The sequence below is a fragment of the Muscardinus avellanarius genome (genome assembly GCF_963383645.1).
Source record: "Muscardinus avellanarius genome assembly, chromosome: 5".
Taxonomy (NCBI): Eukaryota; Metazoa; Chordata; class Mammalia; order Rodentia; family Gliridae; genus Muscardinus; species Muscardinus avellanarius.
Window position 1 is genome coordinate 85,148,217 of NC_137790.1, and position 20,782 is coordinate 85,168,998.

The 20,782-nt window shown below is 42.7% G+C and overlaps 1 protein-coding gene across 1 annotated transcript in view; it reads right to left on the reverse strand.

Annotated features, from left to right (window-relative positions):
• The window catches only part of LPP (LIM domain containing preferred translocation partner in lipoma), a gene marked incomplete at both ends in the record, with an annotated part of 650,944 nt that extends 632,125 nt beyond the window's left edge, over positions 1-18,819 (reverse strand). The window contains 2 exons of the mRNA XM_080696758.1: positions 5,461-5,562; positions 18,527-18,819. The remainder of the gene's footprint in view (positions 1-5,460; positions 5,563-18,526) is intronic.
• Between the last annotated feature and the right edge of the window lie 1,963 nt (positions 18,820-20,782).

A 20,782-nucleotide genomic window follows, 5' to 3' on the forward strand; every position in this document is an offset into this window, starting at 1 on the left:
TTTGACCATGCACTGGATTTAGTAATATACTTCTAACAAAAAATATATGAGGCAGAGAAAATGGTGTGTCACTCCTAAGATTAGGTTTCAAAAAGATTGTGGCTTAAAATCTGGGGTTTCTCTTGCTCAATTACTCCAAAGGAAGACAGCTACCACATGAGCTGTCCTATGGAGAGACCCAGGGTGCAAAGAACCAAAGCTCTCAACCCAACAGTTTGTAAGGAACTAAATCCAACCAACAACCATGTGAGCAAGCATGGTAGGGGGTCTTCCCCATTTGAGCCTTCAGATGGGCCTGTAGGTCCAGCCTACTTGAGCTGCAACCTCATGAGAAAACTTAAGGCACCCATCTAAGCTGTTCTCAAATTCCAGACCTACAAAAACCCTGGGATAATAAATGTTTTCTTAAGGTACCAAATTTTGGAGAATTCACTATATAGCAATAGATAATAGAGCATCAAAGTTTGAAGTATCCAGTCCTGGAGTACTTGAATAGCCTCAACCCCAACTCTGTCATTTTTCATAAGACTTAGGAAGAGACTCAATATCAAGAAGTCTTAAAAGAAACCCTTGTCCCCAGGAAGGCAGAGATATTTTCCAGCTTAATGGCAGATAACCATCTAGACATTATCATGGGTATAACCAAAGAATCAACACAGCACTTCCTACAGCAGGACACTGGTGAGAAATGAGTGTGATGACTGAACCACACATGGAAGGCGAGAGACACCTTCTCTGTCCACTCATATTCAGATATCACCTAAATCTTCAGAACCTGTCCAGCCTGGTAAGCCAAACAATGGCCACAGACCTGCCCCATCAAGCACATGAGCTTGTGTCATAAAGCTCCAGTTCTGAGATCAGATCCCTTCAGTCTTTGAACCTTCCCCAATGTCCCAAATCCTTCCTTTCTACTCTCCCAATCCTATATCCAGGCTCTGAGGTCATTACTTACTTCCTCAGTGGTATCTGAGGCCATTACTTACTTACCTTGCACCCAGCATGAAGCCTGAAACACATGTGGTGTTTAATAAATGTGTGTTGTAAACTATACCTTTCTCATCTCTCTCTCTCTCTCTCTCTCTCTCTCTCTCTCTCTCTCTCTCTCTCTCCCTCTCCCTCTCTCTCTCTCCCTGTGTGTGTGTGTGTGTGTGTGTGTGTGTGTGTGTGTGTGTCCCACCTATCAGTTTCTCAAGATCCTGGACTGTACCTAATTCACCTATCATAAAGGTTGAGTTTCACTAACACACAGACAAACCATGAGATCAGAAAAAAGACAAGCAAATACTCTACAAACCAGAGATAAATATTTGGCAACAATCTACAAAGAACCCTCTATCCACCTGAGCATCAGACTCCTCCCAGGGCATAATAACACAATGAGAGAGAACTCAAGAATTCTGAGCTCCTAGGACCATTCACAAAGTAAAGTAGAGGCATCGGCACTGTATCAAAAGCCAAGAAATAGAATATGGAACTGGGAGGGAGACAAGACAAGAGAGAGATAGCTCTAACTTGTCCTTTCATAGATGGGCATGCATCTCCCTTACAACATGCCCCTGGTTTACATGAAAAGCCATAGACTCTCAGGAGGCGGGATAGGTCACTGCTTAGAGCCAGCAATCCACTTGTCATTCTTGAAGCAATTAACAAAATCTAGCTAGGCAAATGCTGACAAATGCCCAGAAACCACCTGACCAAGTATTTGTAGAAAGCCAAGACATTCACCTCTGACGGAAGTGACCAATGTTTTGCTTCCGGCACAGACTAATACCTGATACTTCTGTACCAAAGAGGAAATATTAAAACCGAAAGCCCTTGGCTACAGTCAACAATTGTACATGGGTATCAACAGAGGAAAATAATTTCCTTCCTGACTCCCACTGGGCCAGTCATGCCTGGAGCAGAAGGTGTGATTATCTAACCAAACAAAGCAAAGAGTCCAATGGACCAGACTACAGCTTCTCTGGGTCTCTCAAACACTTAGCTCGCTAATTCTCAGTATCTATCTCCTTCTACCTCCCAGTGCCTCAGGCAAAAATGAATATGAAAAGTCATAAGAATACACAACTCTGTTTCCACTTTAACCATCATTATAAAGTAAGGCTGGCTCCTTTCAAAGACTGAAGAGAGGTTTGGTGTCCATCTCTCTTAGGGAGGGCAGGTATAGGATTGGAGACCGGACTATATCCCAGGCACATCAGTAACAGTGCTTGACTTACATTATCATATTTTACATATATTTAAGACAATCCTTCAAAGAAGAAACTATAATAATCTGCCATGTGTAGGCCACACTTTATAGTTTAGAAAACAGGTTGGCATCTATCAACATTTGTTCTAAACAAATACAAGAAGCAGGCAAGACAGTGATTACTGTCCCCAGTTTTTTTTTGTTTGTGTGTTTGTTTTTTGTTTTTTTGTGTTTTTTTTGTGGTACTGGGGTTCCTGGAAGCCCTTCTACCTCTGGGCTACACTCCCAGACCTATTTTATATTTTTTTATTTGGAAACAGAGTCTCTTAAGCCAGCACAGCTGGCTTCGAACCTGCATGATCCTCCTGTCTCCACCTCCCAAGCACGGGGATTACAAGCACGCGCCACCATGCCCGGCTTGTCCCCAGTTCTGAGATTAAAAAAATGAAGGCAGAGAGATATTTTCTTAGGATAGATGTCTAACACTGGACAGCCTTCTCCCCAACCTGACACACTCCCCCTTTCTATGAACTTACAAACTTCATAAGCCAGACTGACCCCAAAAGGCTCTTCCCATTCAGTTATCTGTTTCATCTTCATGACACCATGTAGTCATATGCATCTGCACTAGAATTCCTGTGACTGCACCAGAGAGACTCAGCCAGTGCCTGGGAGAATACCCTCAGGGACAGGGACTTACTACCTTCATATTTAGTCCAGTTATCCAAAAAAATGCACAGCATACCCTTTCCTAGGTGCCGGGCACCCTGCTTGACTGAGGGGTCACACATGAACAAGAACAACTGTCTTTATTTCTTGGTATTGGGGATTGAAGCCAGGGGCAGTCCACCTCCAAACTATATACCAGCCCTTTTTATTTTTAATTTAATTTAAATTTTTGTGGTGCTGGGGATTGAACCCAGGGGATTCTATCTCTGAGCTATACCCCCAGCCTACATTTTTTATTCTTATTTTGAAGCAGGGTCTCACTAAGTTGTGGAGGGCCTCACTAAGTAGCTGAGGGTGGCCACAAACCCAGCTCCTCCTGTCTCAGCCTCCCAAATACTGGGTTTACAAGTGAGTGCCAACACAACCAGCTTATTTTTTATTTTAAAACAGTCTCATTAAATTGCTGAGTATCTCACTAAGTTGCTGAGGCTGGCCTCAAACCTGCAATCCCCCTGTCTCAGCCTCCCAAGTGCTGGGATTACAAGTATGCAGCATGGTGCCTGGCTTTGACTAAATTTTATACCCTTGAAGGCCATGGTCACGTGTGCCCCAGATTCCTGCCTTCTCCACAGTCTCATTCCCTTAACAGTTCTTAGCAGAACATCATTTCTGGTCCTCTGGACATTCTCGTATAGAACTGGCTAGCATCCCTCTCAGCAGGCGAGGCAAGGACTAAAGCCTGCCACTCTAAGAGATCTCCAGGGGCATTGAGAGGACAGGATATGGAAGACCCATGGCTGCTCACATGGCTTCTAGTCCTCCCTCCCCCTCCAACAGAACCTGGGCATTCCTTTGTGAAGCTATGTCTCCACTCTGTAGCTGCCATAAGGTTTGAGTGGGAGTATGTCTGAATTCAGTTCTAGGAAAGCCTTGGTTCATACATGCCAGTCAAGCCTCCATGACTGGTTCAGCAATGTACCGTAACCCAAGCCTAGGAGAATATGGCAAACAAGGCTGTTTCCCTCAGGGAGAAAGGAGGATGCCTAGAGTCTAGATGGAAGTGGACAGCTAACACGTGACCTTGAAGTACAATGTTCTGAAGAGAAAGGCGGCATACAGAAGAGGGGAGAACAGAGAAACAGAGCTGCAGCCCTGCTCACGCCGATCCTGAAGCCCACCTGACCTCAGGAATAGCCAGTTTCCAGGTATTCCAGGTTTGAAAGGCCACCCATTCACCTTGTTCTACATACCACCTTCCACTTAATGGAGTCTTAGGCTGCACTGGCATTTTAGAAGAACAAAACCATTGTTGGCTCATAACTAGCTTATAGGCAAGAAAAAAAAAAGGAACAACAAAACTTCAGAGCTTCCTTCTTCTTATTCTGCCTGTTAAAGCCATCTTTCCTATCCTGTCACTCCTAATTTAATTTTAAACACTGAGAAAACTCAAGAGGTGGGGTGGGCAACAAAGATTCCCATTTGATGCTCAAGCCAACACTGAGGGGAAGCATTCAACACCATGTTTGAGATTTTAACAGACTAAACTGTTGAAGAGTCAACATCAGAGAGTTCCAGCCTTTTATGTCATACAGATCAACAGGCACATAAAAAGTCAGTTGTACATTGATTAGGAAAAGACAGAGCGACAAAACGCAACTACGAATTCAGTCACACTTTTAAATGAAGTTAAGTTTTACCAATCACAACAGCATCTGCTCTGTTTGAGAAAACTACACCACAAACATGGCGAGGCATATTATTTATGCAGAATAATGCCAATACTTGGTCACAGACAGATTGGCCCTCAGCATGGAAACCACAGAACCAAAACCCTAAGTGGCAGCTGTGGCCAGAATTCCCCAACTATTTTCCTTAGATTTCTCCACGGCCCAGGGTACACACACCACAGATACTTTTGACCATGTACATTTTTTAGAATATGATGTTTTCTCCCCACTAAAAGACAGCTGTTCCAAGACACAAGGGAAAATTCACCTTACCTGGTAGTCACTTCCTTTCCCTTTCTGAGTGAGTGACAAGACTCACACTCAGATTGCAAAGGAACACTAGCAGACCCAGTGACACAAAGGCTGACACATTCTGCCTAAGCAAAGTTAGCTTCTCCTACCTCCAGGGGCTATAGTAAAATAAAATGAGACCACAGAAGAAAAAACACCTTGCAATGGAGTGAACAAGAGACACTCAACACTGTTGCTCTTTCCTCGCTCTTCCCTGACATTTTCATTTTGGGCTTTCAACCTCAAGACTATTTCCCTTTATGCCAAAGGAAAAAGAAGGAAGCAATACAATTATGGGCAACCTGAAATCACTGTTACTCCAAACTTCCCTCCGATTTATCTGCTTGGTACCTTTCAAGAGCTGTCCTGCCTTTGCTTTGCCTCACGTCTTATTAGCAATATGGTATCTTTTCTATTGCCAGTAAATCAATTCCTTAAAAAAGGACATATTGGTCCTCTCTAATTCTTAGTCCTAGTCACTAGTTCTCAGGCTTTAAATGGAAACCATTGATTTTTAAAACTCATCAAAACGTGCATATTGATTTTAAAAGAGGAACATCTTTTTTGGGTAGGACTCACCAATTGAAGAGAAATATCTTCCTTCCAATGAGTGTGCGGTGGAATGATGGAGGAAGCACTTGATGGGAATCAGCTCACTGGATTCTGTCTTTACTTCTAAAGCTGAGTCTCAATGTCCTACCTGTGGGAAGTGGGAGGAGGAAGCTGCTTACCAATATCAAGTCTTACCGACATCTGAATGTCCCCGGTTTCTTAAGTCTCTAACTAGACCATACTGGGATGGTGCCAGGCTTGAAAAGCACAGCTCTCATTGCCTACCTTTATGCCTTCTAAGCTCTCAGTAAATTGCTAACACTTTCATTGCACGATTTGTCTCAGAATCACAGGGAAAGAGAAGGCTGGTTTCTCAGGCTTCATATCTCAGATCTCCTGGGAAACCAGCTTTATTTTAATAATGATGGTGAAAGAGCTACATCTCAACACATTTTAGACAAAAAGACAATTAACAAATAAATCTGAAGTGGGCCAAATAAGAAAAGAAATGTATATTTGAGAAAAACTTCTATGAGCCCTAATGACTTCTCTGAACTTTAGTTTCATTGTCTAAAATGTGAGAGGTAGCCGGGCGTGGTGGCACACGCTTGTAATCCTTGCGCTTGGGAGGCGGAGATAGGAGGATCGCGCAGGTTCGAAGCCAGCCGCGCTGGCTTAAGAGACCCTGTTACCAAATAAAAAAGTATAAAAAATAGGTCTGGGAGTGTAGCCCGGAGGTAGAAGGGTTTCCAGGGACCCAGTACCACCAAAAAAATAAATAAATAAACAAAAAATTGTGAGAGGTAGTGAGCCATGAAGAACTAGAAAATTCCAACACTTACTAGTAAGTTCTCATTACAAGCTTTGTTTCCTTAAGAACTATTATTCTTTTCTAAGAATTATGCAATGTGTATTCCAACAGAACAGAATTCCAGGGTAGTGGGCTGTTATAAAACTTCTCCTTTGTACAAGAAGGAAAATGCACACACCAGAAAACTATCAACCCATTCTTATTGATTGATGTGATTTTAAACATTATCTAATCATATAATTGTTGTATGTATATTACCTCATTCTGTCTTCAAATTAGAAAAGAACTTAAAAATGACTCTTCTCACTTCTGCCAAATCAAAGAAGCATCTACGAGCCAGGGTAGGAAAATGGCCATTCAGAGATTCCACCTCTCGTGGCAGGAAGTCCAGGGCCTCACTCCATCTAGTTACTGCCCACTTTGACATGGGACATAAACTAAGTGGGCAGAGGGACTTGCCATTGGCCACAAAATAAACTTCTAGCAAAAACAGGACTCAGATGCCCAGGTCTCTGAACAACTGATCCAAAGCTCTTCCAGTGTGCAACAAAAGCAAAAAGAAATTAAGTAAGCTTGAGTTAAGGCCAGCAAAGCAAGGAATTTCCTGTGAGCTAGGGGCCTTCAAGAAGCTCAGACTCTCAAAGTCACTTCACTGAGAGCCACAGATCTGAATTTGGTGAGGAATGGATTATTAAGAATCCAACATTAGAGCTGTGGACAGAGCAGTCACACAGAAAACAAAAAGATGGTTTCCCACCCCCAAGAAACCAACGCTTCTTGTAGAGAGTTAAAACAGTTTATACAATAGCAGCAATGGATATCTGACTTCCCAGACTTCTAAACTTGAATGAAAGGCAAAGCTCTCTGCCCTTGGTCCTAGCCAGAGACTCATTCACACACTCTCTACCTTCTGTCCATGCACCAATGAAAGTGGCCTCTCTTCCATAGCCAACTTCTCTTATTTTTTTTTCTTCTTTTCCATAAAGAGAACCAGCAGCTTTGCTAAAGAACTGCTGTGAAATGATTGAAGTTCCCATGCAAACAAAGCATTAGCAGAGTTCAAATGCAATTTAAATTACCAGTTGTTAAAGTGCTCCTCAATTTCGCGGTAAGTTTCCAAGGAGAATTACATGCTCTATACTATTTAATTGGTTGTTTTCTATTTTTTAACATCCATTTATACCCCCCCACCCTTATATTTCAGATGTGTCTATAAAAGCTTCCCTTTAAAAAATTATACATTGTTGAATAGATTAAATCTAAAGATTGAAAAGTATCAGAGAAACAGCTGCAGGATTACGCAGCTCAGCAGAAATTGATGGTTTTGACACCACAAAACATGCAGAATTTCAAAATCTTAGGAATCACTTAGTAGTGCCCTAATTCTTTACAGATAAAAGACACTGGGGCCCCGAAATTAAAAGGAAGGTTTGGTGGGAGTCCTCTGCCGGGCCAGTGACAGATTCAAGATGGGAACCATGGCTCCTGACTCTTAGCCCCCTGCCACATGCCCATAGATAGCAGAAGATGGTAAGGAACAGTCTACGAATATCATTCCCACTGGCATTTTGAAATTTAAATCCTCTTCACATATACTTCTGACTTCTAAAACAGAGAGGAGCGATGGCAAATAACTCTTCAAAAGAGAAGTAAAGAATGATGAATGGATATAGTCAAAGGAGCTCCAAAGGAGACATTCCACGAGGAGATGCTTAGCAGGAAAACTCAAGACACTCATCTCGATTCTCTAAAAAGAAATGGGGTCATCAAAATTGCCGCTTCCAATGCTTCATCTCACCCTGATTTGGCAGCTGCCCTGGAAGAAGAGAATGAAGAACCAAAAAGTAAAGACAAGCTTCGTCACATCTGTAAATAGAAGATATTTCTCGAAGCCATCATGAGTACAACTGGAAGTTCAAGGCTTTGACTGTGGACTTGTATAAATGATTTTAACCTTCTGAGCTCATTTCCCTGTCTGAAAAACAAGGCTAAGAACATCTACTAATCAGTATCGTGGTCATTTCCTAGGATTCCTTCTTAAGCATATGAGCAGAGACTTCAAACAACATAAATTCATTTCTACCTCCTTTAAAGGTTTTTATCATTCCTCAACATTTATACTTCTGCAATTCTAATTCATTGGACAACCTGAGCAGTATAGGCCATTTAGTTCTAAATCTGTTAGATACTTTATGTTCCTGAAAATAAATTTATTTATATTATCATTCAAAAATAATGTAATGCATAAAGACTTCCTTATACCCGAGTATTTTTCCTTAAGTGCAAACTTTTTGAAAGTGCTATTTAAAAATGGCCTTCAGCCAGGCGTGGTGGCGCACGCTTGTAATCCCCGCACTTGGGAGGCGGAGACAGGAGGATCGCGCAGGCTGAAGCCAGTTGCGCTGGCTTAAGAGACCTGTTTACAAATAAATATGTATAAAATAGGTCTGGGAGTATAGCCCAAAGATAGAAGGGTTTCCAGGAACCCCAGTACCACCAAAAATAATAAAAAAATAAAATAAAAATAAAAATGGCCTTCAAATCCAGCGTGTGTGTGTGTGTGTGTGTGTGTGTGTGTGTGTGTGGTACTGGGTTTCCTGGAAACCCTTCTACCTCCGGGCTACAGTCACAGACCTAATATATAATTTTTTTTAATTTGGAAACAGAGTTTCCTAACCCAGTGAAGCTGACTTCGAACCTTTGCAATCCTCCTGTCTCTGCCTGCCAAGTGCAGATTATAAGCGTGTGCCACCATCTCCAGCCAAATCCAGCTTTTTAAACATACATTAATAAAATCTCAACTTTGTGTTCAACATTTTATTCTGTGGCATTAGGGATTGAACCTTGGGTCCTGTGCATGCCAGGCAATCATTCTGCCACTGAGTTACATCCCCAGCCCCATGTTCAAATTTCTTTTGAACTTTCTATAACCTCATGATAAAGATTTCACAATTATACACTGAGGAAGCTAAAGATCAAGGTAGTAAGAACCTGCCTAAGACTTCAGAACTGTTACATGGTAAACCCAGGATTTGAACACAGGTTGTCAAGACACAAGTTGTATTAATTGCAGTTATAATGATAATATGGACACCTATTGTTAGGACAGAAACACAGCCCAAAAGTCCTTGCCATTTTCACACTCAAGACTTCTTGGACAAAATAATGGTTAGATTTTCAAACTAAAGAAAAAGTTCACATCAAAATCATGAAAATCTGATCTGAATCCTACTTTTCTGTTATGTTATTAAGTGAATTAAAAAGCTCAGAGACCTGGCACTAAGCAGACTTGGAAAAGGTTAGCAATGAGCTAATATCAGGCCAATTTAAAAAGAGAATTCAAATGGCTATGATCAAACAAAACACAGCCCAGTATGGGCTTCTGAAACTCTTATGGAGTAACTATTAGCTGACAAGATGGCACGTTCCATGCAGTTGACAGTACATAAAACAAGATGTTTGCTAGCACCTCCCATCCTTGCTAAGAGAGTGTGTGGACATGGGAGATATAAGTGCAGAGTGTGACATGCCTGGAGCGCTCAGAGAGCTCTCAACCTTCCTGAGGAAGTGTCAAGACACAAGACAGAACAGAAAGACTGCAAATGCTCAAGTCCACATAATGTCTTGTTGAGAGACTGGAAGTTCTCTGCAGATGATGTGACTTCTAAACTCGGCCTGAACACCCAAGAGGATTTCCATGTATGAAGAGGAAGAAAATAGCCCTAAAGAACAGAATGTACAACAAGTTCAGGGTGTTCTCAGGGAAAGTGACTAATCTGGTGAAGCCAGTGGATGAAGACTGAAGGGACACGGTGGGACATGAGGGTGGGAAAGAATGCTGCGGCTAGAACATGGAGGACTGTGTGTCCCAGGCTACCACAGTTGGACTGTGAAACTCACAGGGGCTGCATTTTGGAAAATGATGTAAAAGACAGTTAAAAGTTAGACTCATGCTGGGTGTGGTGGAACACACCTGTAATACAGTACTTGGGAGGCTGACATAATAGGATTGTATATTCAAGGCCAGCCTCAACAACTTAGCAAGACTGTTTCCAATAATAATAACAACAACAATAATAAAGACCAGTGGGTATAGCATACGGTAGAATGCCCCTGGGATCAATCCCCAGTAACAAATAAGATTAAAAGGTAGAGTTATCAAGTTAGGAAATGAGCCCCCTTCCATGGTCAGCTTCCAATTAAATCAAGTTGGGGAGTGCCTAAAGAATTGCTTCTAAAGGAATCCCTTTCTAGGAAGCAAAGAGGGTTCTCAGAGTTGTCCCTAACCCATACCACCACTGACCTTGTCCTCTAAGTCTGGAACTTTTCACTCACAGAACAGACAAATGGACGAAATTGAGCCTTGTATTCCAAGACAAACCACCACTCTCTCTTCAGGGAACTGTGAAAACTATCTAGCTTCCTAAATGGAAGAGTGAGCAAGAGACAGGCTGTAGACTCTTTCCCATCTCTCAAGGAGCAAGAGCAAGCATGGTCCTCTACAGCTTGTCCTATGTAAGCCTAAAATTCCACATTACAGAGCTCCCAGCCAGGAATGATACCAAGGGACTAGAACCCTTAACTAGCAGTGAATCTGTCCTGATGTCATCAATTAAGTTGCAAGAAACTTTTCTTTTCTTCAAAGGAGCCTGGTATCAGGTCCCAGGGTACCAAAAAGATGCAAAACCCTCCCTACCTTTAAGGGGTTTCCCATCTAAGAGACAAGGAAAGACAAAGTAGAAGAGGACAGAGGCCCAGGAAAAGAACGCAGACAATAGTTAAAATCCTCATAACACATTATGTCGTGGGGTAATCATTTCTATATATTTGATGGTTGGAGAAACTCAAGCCAAGGTAGGATAACAGGCAGCTAGGACGTACCACATCCAGATCCATTACAGACCCCCTGCTCACAAGCACCCTACGCTCATAAGCTATTACCTACTGGCCAAATGTGGTGTGAGTTAACAAGACAAAGGGATCACAGCTAGTGCAGGGCTGCTGCTGGTGGATGCATATGCTGACTGAGATTTCTTCCTTCAGAGATAACATCCATGCATAGGTCTGTTAGAGGGACAGGCATTCTACAGATGGAGACGAGGGTGGTCATTTCAGACTATAGCAACAGTATGGAGGTGAGCAAATGCAGGGTATGTCTGGAGAGAGGCAGGAAACATGTGTGATATAAGGATGGGTAAGTATGGGTATCAAGAAGGTCCATGGTGGACACTTACTGGTGTGGGTTTATGAGACAACCTGGGTAGTTGGAGCAGGAGTCCTTGCCTAAAGCCCTTAAATACTTTAAAATACAAAAATACATTGAAAGAACTGTGGCATGGTTTCAGCATTACTAGCGCTTCTGTGCTCCAGTGATAGGGCCAAGCAAATAGCCTTTCAAGACCTGGGCCAGGGTCAGGAAAAAGCACTGGGTCCTTTTGGGTCAATTATACAGAGGGAAACTGTTCCCTGACTTTGACCGAGGGCTAAGAAATTCTACAACTATTTCACAGGTCCTGATCATGAGAAAAGTCATTAGGGCTCATTAAGTAAATTCCCAGTGGGAACATATGTACCCCTGATAGGTGGGTTTAAACTGGAGAAGGGGGTGGGAATCATAAAATTAAAGGAACCAGAGTTTGCTCTTGGGTCTTCTACATTAACTATAGACTCTCAAGCAAACAACTTCCTTTTAACATGGCATACTTTGCTCATTTGTAAAACGAAAATGCTTGCAGGGCTAGGTTCTTGTGAGAACAATTAATCTGAGACTGAATGTGTGGACATGTATTTCTACATGTGGGCTGACATGTTCAGAATAGGTACCCCTCCTCTGAAAGTTACCACGCTGCTGGGTGATATAAGAAATGGTCCAATCCTCCTGGAGAAGTGGTCTAAATCTGAAGTTGTCAACAATTTTTCCCCTGTTGAAAATTGAGCTGTATTCCCCAGGCAAGTCATTATATCTTTTTGTGCCAAATTGTTTTCATCTTTTAAATGACCCAGTAATCCCACTTTGGGGAATATACATAAGGGAATAATCCAAAAGGAAAAAAGAAGGCAATTTGTTCAAAGATGTTATTCATAGTGCTATTTCTAGCTCTTTATATATCCCTTTATTATAGCACTTATCTCACTGTGCTGTAATTATCCACTCCCCTTCCATACGCCTCCAAATTATCTTTGAATCAATCCCCAGCACCTAGCACAAAGCCTGGCATACAGTAAGAACTCAATAAATGTTTGTTGACTGAATGGGTAATATGAGAGAAGTCTTAAAAGAAATTCAAGTGAACAAAAACAAAACACTGTTTTTAAGAAATGAAGTTTAATTGATTTCTTTTTTTTTTTTTAAGAAAATCTGGTATCTTAAGACTGCAAACTATTTGAAAAGGAGAGTATGAAGAAACCTAATGATTTTTAAATGATTCTGATTATGATCTCTGAGATTGCCAGGCTCAGGCCAATTGTGCTATAAGATGGCCATAGGATACCCAGAGGATGAGGTCACATACAAGGTGCTTTGTCCTGGTGCCTAGAGCACAGGGATCCCTAGGAATCTTAAATTCTCAACCTGAGTCAGCCATACCTTGCTGTGAGACACTGACTAATTTGCCTAAATTCTCCAAGATCAGTAATCTCCACTAAGAAATGGAGCATTTTCAGGAAAGCCTAGCCTATTAAAGAAAATTACAAAGTGGGCATGGTGGTGCACATCTGTAACCACAGTACTTAGGGGGCAGAGACAGGAGGACTGCAGGTTCATGGCCATCCTTAGCAACTTAGTGAGGCTCTCAGCAACCTAGTGTGACTGTTCCCAAATAAAAAGTAAAATAGGGCTAAGGGTGTAGCTCAGATGTACAATACAATGCCCCTTAGTTCAATCCCCAGTACCATGAAATTTTTTAAGAAAGAAAAAAGAAACAAAATACAAGCTTGGTGATGCACACTTGTTATCTGAGCTACTTATGAAGCTAAAGCAGGAAGGAGGCTGGCAAGTTTGAGTCTAGCGTGGCCAACTTACGAGACCCTGTCTCAAAAGTTCAAAGGGCTGGGATGTCACATAGTGATAGAGCTCTTGCCTAGCATGCACAAAAGGCTCTGAGTTCAATCCTTAGTACCACACACAAAAAAAAAAAAAAAAATTATAAGGAGCAAAAGCAAGTAAGGGTTAGCAAGAATAAATTCAAAGCTCCACCTGGACCTTCTAGATCCATCTTAGCTTGGGGGGAGGATCTCTACAGAGATTTGAGTAGAGCAATTGAATAGGAAAAAAGGGAGAGGGCTAGGTATATGACTTACTAGTAGACCATGTGGTTAGCATGTATAGGCCCTGGGTTTAATCCTCAGCAACACAGACACACGAAAGAAAGAAAGAAAGAAAGAAAGAAAGAAAGAAAGAAAGAAAGAAAGAAAGAAAGAAAGAAAGAAAGAAAGAAAGAAAGAAAGAAAGAAATTAAATATGGTCCATAAAATCAACATCACTCAGAAAGTTCCCTATATTTGGTGGGAAAGAATGCTTTATAAAAATACCCAGGGAGAGCAAAGGAAGCTGCACATTCTGTGTAGCTCATTTGGGGGCATTTCAAAAGCTCCCAGACAGGAAGTCCAGGGCCACTGCCCTCCCTCCATTCCTTGGCCAGAAGCTCAAGGTTAGAAACCAAAGGGAGTGGGGGGGGGGATTGTACTACACCCTCAGGTCCCAGAATTCCAGCTGTTTATCTCTGCAAACACTACTGCACATGTTTCCGCTTCCCTCTGGGTCCACTTAGCTTGACATTTCTCTGGAGGAAGGAAGTTACACTTGATGTCCTATGACAATTACTTCAAAGTGCATCCTGAACCTACCCGCTTCTTGCCAGCCCCAGTTCTGCAGGCCTACTCATAGGTAGGGCCTCTGGCATCTCCTCCTACCTTTGCCTTGCGAGATACTTGCCCCCACAGGAGCCAGAAAAAAAAACTTAAATTTTTTTAAAATTTTTATTTGTAATTAATTATACATCATATCAAGGTAGAGAGTGACAGAAAAATACATGCACACACCTCTTGGAGCACTTCCCACCCGGTCCCTCCCCCTTTTTCTTCCTGCCCACACATTATTTCCACTGTTGCTCTTTATGCCTTCATCCCCCTCCTCCCTTCCCTAAACCCCCTCTGTTCTTCTACCTGATGGAACCCTTATTTCCAACTATTCAACAAGATGCTTGTTAAACATGAGGATGGTTCCAGTCACACCTGGACTAAGGTCTTGATATGCTCAGGTCTCTAGTTTACCAGCACCTCTTAGTCCCTCCTGGATCTTCTCTCCGTCTCCTCCCCCTGCAGCCCATGGCCTGCTAGCACAGTGGGTTCTCCTGTCCCTCAAACACTACCTCATTCCCCCTTCTCAGCCTTTGCACTGGCTGCCACTGCCCGTGACATCCTTCCCTTGACCACTCCTCGTCATTCAGATCTCAGTGCCCATCCTCCATATTCAGTCCTGTTACCTTTGTGGATCCTCTTCTGAATGACCAATTCTTCCCCCTTATTTCTGTATTCATTTCATATCTGCCTCCCCCACACAACCTTTCTAGAGTATAAATTCTAAGGGATCACTGTATCACTGCACTGTATTTTTAATTCTTTACTCTTAACCCTGTGTTGAGATACCACCCAGAACAGTATAGAATATGGAAGTGGGGATTCAGTAAAGATTTAATAAAATTAGATAAATATATCACACAGATTAGAGAAACCTGACAGCTTACCCCAGGGCAAGTTGCCCATAATGTGGCTAACAACCAGGGCTTGGGAGTCAACACACCTGATCTCTAAGCTTGCATGCAGGAGCTGTGGGACCTGGACAAGTTCCCTCACTTCTCTAGATCTTACTTTTCTCACAGGTAAAATGAAGTCAAAGCACCTGGCTTGCCTGAGTGTGGGGGGAAGCAGAGGTAAAGGGGGGAGTGCTCAGCACAGAGCAAGCCTTTGCCATCATCAACAGCAACTTCATGATACAGGTAGGAGCAGTGAGGATGAGAAGGGAGCAGGGCACTGCCCACAGGAAGCACTGAGTTAGGAGCAGAGCCAGGTCAGAAAACCACGTGGCCATCCCTGCCCACTACTTTACACATCAGTAGGAACAAAATCCTAGGTACCACGTCATTCGCTCACAAACTCTGCCTTCTCCTAGAAAGGATCTAAAGTTCCTCATCAATGATGCATCTAGTTCATGGCTTTCTGAAGTGAAGGAATGGAGAAAAGAGAAGGGAAAATAAAGTAAAGAAAGTGGAAGAGAGATGTGAAAAGTAAGAGCCTTACGTCTTACACCGTTTGCTGGAGGCAGGCTTCAGATCCTCTCTGGGCTTCCCAGAGGCCAAAGGAAACAAAGCAATATATATCTGTGTAGAGACAGCCCTTAGGAACATACGGCTTCCCAAAATGTCACAGCAGTGTGTGAGGGGGCACCCGGTTTTGTCACACTCTTGCCAGAGAGAGTCCAGTGACTGCTTGCTCCCAGTTACAGGTACTCTGAAATCCAAATGTCTGGATTCAAATCCCAAGTTGCTACATACTGTACGACTATGACACTTAGCCCCTAGATGCCATAGGCCACTCAGCCCCTAGATGCCATAGGCCACTCTCCTATAAAATGGGTAAAAAAAAATAGTACATAAAGGATGAGTTATATAGCAAATACTTACAATGTAATATTTATGTAGCCTTAAAAGAAGAAATTCTGACACAGGCTATAACATGGATGAAGTCTGAGGGCCTTATGCTTAGTGAAGTAGCCAGTCACAATAAGACTGTGTCTTAGAAAAAGTACTTAGAGTAGTCATACAGACACAGATGGTAGAGGAAATGCCAGGGGCAGAGGGAAGGGATAAAGGGGTCTTGTTGCTTATGGGTACAGAATTCCAGTTTTGCAAGATGAAAAAAGTTGGGGAGTCATGTGTGATGGTGTGTGTACACCTATAATCCTAGGACTTGAGAGGCTGAGACAGAAGGATCACAAGTTCAAGGACAGTCTCAGAAACATAGAGGGACTCTCAGCAACCTAGTGAGACCTCGTTTCAAAATAAAATTTTAAAAAATAGGGCTGGGTTTATAGCTCAGAGGTAGAATGCTCTAGCTGTAACAACAACAAAAAGAGTTCTGGAGCCAGGTGTGGTGGCGCACGCTTGTAATCCCCGCACTTGGGAGGCGGAGACAGGAGGATCGCGCAGGTTCAAAGCCAGCCTCGCTGACTTAAGAGACCCTGTTTCCAAATAAAAATATAAAGAATAGGTGTCTGAGAGTGTAGCCTGGGGGTAGAAGGGTTTCCAGGAACCCCAGTACCACCAAAAAATTAAAAAAGAGTTCTGGAGATTGATTTTATAAGCACTACCCCATTTTTTGATTTTTATTTTATTAACACTATTTTGATTTTATTAACACTACCCCATTGTACAGTTAAAAACAGTAAAGAAGTCAAATTTTACTTTATGTGTATAACACCAAAATCAAAAATAAAGCAAGGTAAATAATACCCACATATAGGCAGCTGTAGTTGTGAATATCAATAATTTAACTGAAGTTTTCAGCCCAGCAAGCAATCGTGTCAATTGCTCCTACGAACACATTGGTATTACAAAACTTAATTTCTTAGTGCCACTGTCCCTCAGCATCCCAGCAGTAAAACATCCCAAACCTCTACTCTTCAAGGCAGTCTGCTCCCACCTCAAGAGCAGAGAATACAGCACAGCCAGCCACCAGTGGCCAGAGGGCACGGACCAGTTGCAGGTCCTCACCAGTCCCATGCAAATTCCTTCCTTCCAGTTGCTTCAGAGCAGGCTAGAGAGTTACTATGCCCCTTTCAACAATGGCCAAAACAAATGTAGTTCTTAAAGCACTTCTTCTGCTCTGTGACCCCTGCCACCTAATGCCACTGGCATCAAAAAGCACAGCTCTGCCTCTTTCTCTATATAGGAAACAGGGGTGCCACGTTGATCAGAAACTGAGCAGAACACAAAAAACTACTCGTCTGTAAAATACTGGGGAGGGAAAAATGGCATACTGTTCTCTTGATTTCTGTCCCCCTTTGATCATATCAAAGCAGGCTAAAAAAGAGAAAAAGACTCTGTGTGTGTGTGTGTGTGTGTGTGTGTGTGTGTGTGTGTTTGCCTGTGTCTGTGCATGTGTTTAAAAATCGAGTCAGAATCAAGGTTCAGTTTCCAATGAGATAGTACTCCAAAATTCTCACAGTTTCACAAATAACAGTAGAGACTCAGATGGAAATACTGACTCAATTTCTTTCAAGGCCTGTGCATAATTTTCACTGCCACAGATAAAACAGAAATAAAGGTCTACACTATTCAGTTCTACCTTTTGGACAAGCTATCAGAAAAGAAAAGATATAGGAAGCAAAGGAGATCAGAGGTTCATATCAAACAATGTTCACATGACTAAAAGAAGAAAAAGTTAAATAGAAACCATAGAAGAAAACAGAGAAAAATACATATATTTCTTTTTAAAGGCACTTTTAGGCATCTGAGCTCATCACATGATGAAAAGAGGTCTGAACTGGGAGAAGTAGTAAATTCTAGTCTTCAATTTCTCACCAACTAGATCAGTAAGCATCTCCCAATTTCCTCATCTACAAAATAGGCATTCCCCTGCCTTGCCTGCAGAGCAGCACACATCTGGTGGAGGACAAATAGAGAAAGGTCTGGGTTCTAATCCTGCCTAATCAGCCCTGGGTCTTCAGGCAAGCCAGTCATGCTGCCTGGGCGGCTCCGCCCCCTGTCACACTGTAAACCTAGACAGACAGACAGCATGGCCTCTCAGACTCTTTCCAACTCTGACAACTCATCAAATCTACACAATGGCCCGCGGGCAAAGGGTTTGTTCCAGAACACAGATGCCACGCAAATATTATACACTACTATTTTGTATTCTCTTAATGCTGATCATCAGTGTTTTACAAGGTAAAAAGACCCCCTCCCGTTGTCTACATTTTGGTTTGTTGGTTCAGACCTGGCCCTCAGATAGACAAAATTCCCAAATTACCCTTCTACCCAACTCAAGCTGGACCTCAGGTGGGAGGAAGTATCTGCCCAATGTTTTTAAATACACACAGAACTTCTCCTCAGGCAGATTCCCCCTATAAACCTCACTGTGAGAAGTACTCTCCTGGGAAAGCAGCTGTCCACACTGCAGACTGAAACCATCAGCGTTCCCAGCAACATGTCCCATCACCACACACACGAGCCCCAGGTCCACAGGCAGAAATGCCATTCACTCTGGCAATAATGATGTACTCACGCAAGGAGGTCAGGCCCCACAGGCAGCTCTCCCTCACGCCCTCTCACAGGCCCTCAAGCCCAGAAGAGGACACAGCAGGGAGGTGGTCCTGAAGCTCGAAGCCCAAGAGGAGCAGAACTGAGACATTCTCTCCTCAACTTCCAGAACAGGGGCAGAGGAACGGAGGGGGAAGGGTAGGGGCCGGGGGAGGGGGTAGAAGACTTTGTTTCTGGAAACAAGAATTCAAATCCTGCTTCTCCTAAACCCTGAGTCACCTCCTTCTCTTCCAATAGATCAGTGCAGTGGGTAAACATTGCCAAATATGGAGAAGCGGGCTAGAGGATGACAGAAAACTCACCCTTCTCTCCTCTGGCACTTAAAGAACATGCCCCACTTAAGACAGAATTCCTTACTCGGGTAAATTATTAACCTCCAGCGAATTAGAGTCTCAACTGTTCCATACACCCTCAGGTTACAAGGAAAAAGCTTTCCCTAGTCAATCAAGGAAGTGATAGCTCTGAAGACTGGAAGTTCCCCTTAGGAATGGGACCATCCAAAATGCAACAATATGAAGTAAGTTTACTCATTTTAGGGAGGGGGCAACACTTTGAGAAATCCACCTGAGACTCAGTCCACAGTAGCTGTTCTGGGACAATTCCTCTCAGTCCCTAATGCCTCGTTTGCCTGGCTGTGGTGTCCTCCTGGGACCTTAACCTTAGCTTGGGTTCTTCATAGAGCAGACAATAAGGCTGATACAGAGTAAAACCAGACAATTAGAAGAGCATTCTTATTGGGGGAGGAGGGATTAACCAGTTTCATCTGTAAAATCAAGTTTGACCCAATAGTCCTATGTTCTATGACTAAGTTGGACTTGTGAGACCAACCAGGAATGATCTAAAATTACTCCAGACTGAGTTAGAGGAGAAAGAGAAAGAGAGGATTTTGGGGAAATAAAAGTATAAGAAATCAGGGGTCTGCTCTGAAAAGAGGACCCAACTACCATTTCTTGGCTTCTCAGTGACTCTTTGTCCTATGTCTTAGTGTGACCTTGTTCTACTGTTGATTGTAAGGGCTTCCAGGAATCAGAGGAGCCCTTTCTCTAAATTATCTCCCACTTCCCTGTTCTGGGCCATAATACACCATGAGGCTGCTGGTTCCCACCCCAAGGGGTCTTCATGCTATAAACACTGAGCAAGGGACCAGTGAAGTAAAGGGACCAAAACCTAGACCCCAGTCACTTTATAAGATGCTGTACAAGTAAAGTCAGCTTTCCTCCCGTAGGTTACATCTTCTCATCTACAAAATTTATCCAGCTATGAGCTCTATAAGCAGTTTCTATTTGTTCAATCCAAAGAGTCATCATATACTTACTTTGATTTCTTGTTTTATATTTTAACAAGTATGCCACAAGCAACTAGTTCTTATTTATTGCGTGCTTAATAAATGAACACAAATATAAATGATCATTAAAAGATAGGAAATAAGACCAAAGGATTATCTACCAGAACCAGAACTCAGTACAGAGTACTAGCTACTGCAGCCCTCCGAGGGTATCTAGGAGCTAGTAAAGGGACGGTCTTCATTCTATAAAGAACACAGAGATACTTCTAGTATCCCAATAGAAGCATTCGGCAGGAGATGTCCCAAGGACAATTACTACCTAGTAATGGCCTAGGAGCTCTAAAAACCAAGACCCAAGGGATAAGCCATAGAGAAAGAGAGGGAAAAAAAAAAACAGAATGAAAGACTATATTTATGAGCCATTTTACAAACAACATTTGAAGGTCAGTTTTCACATCTACAAAGGGACCCTATATTTTCTTTGTATATGCGTGCTTCTCTTCCCATTGGAAAACTTCTGGCCCAATGCCCGACTGCTTATGAGCCCCCTCCCCCCACGGTATCCCTGAGGTCTCCCGAGAGGCAGAGATCATTATCCCCTGCAGCTGCTAATTCCATCTTTTCACCAGAAAGTTCTTCCTTATATGGAACCAAATCTGGCTTCCAGGCCTTCAACCTCCTGCTCCTCGCTCAGCCTCTTAGGACCATATGTCAACCAATGTCATTCTCACTGGTCTGGAATTTTTGTAGGTGAATACATATATACAGAAACAACACTCTCCAGGCGCTCAGCCCTCAATCACTCCCGCTGTTCTCCTGACCACATCACACTGCTGACTCCTCACGCATTTGTTGCCAACTTGAAACCCATTCTTTTTGTTTTTTTCCAACGTGTTACTGCTAAGCAACCCATTCAGCATATGTACTGATGACACG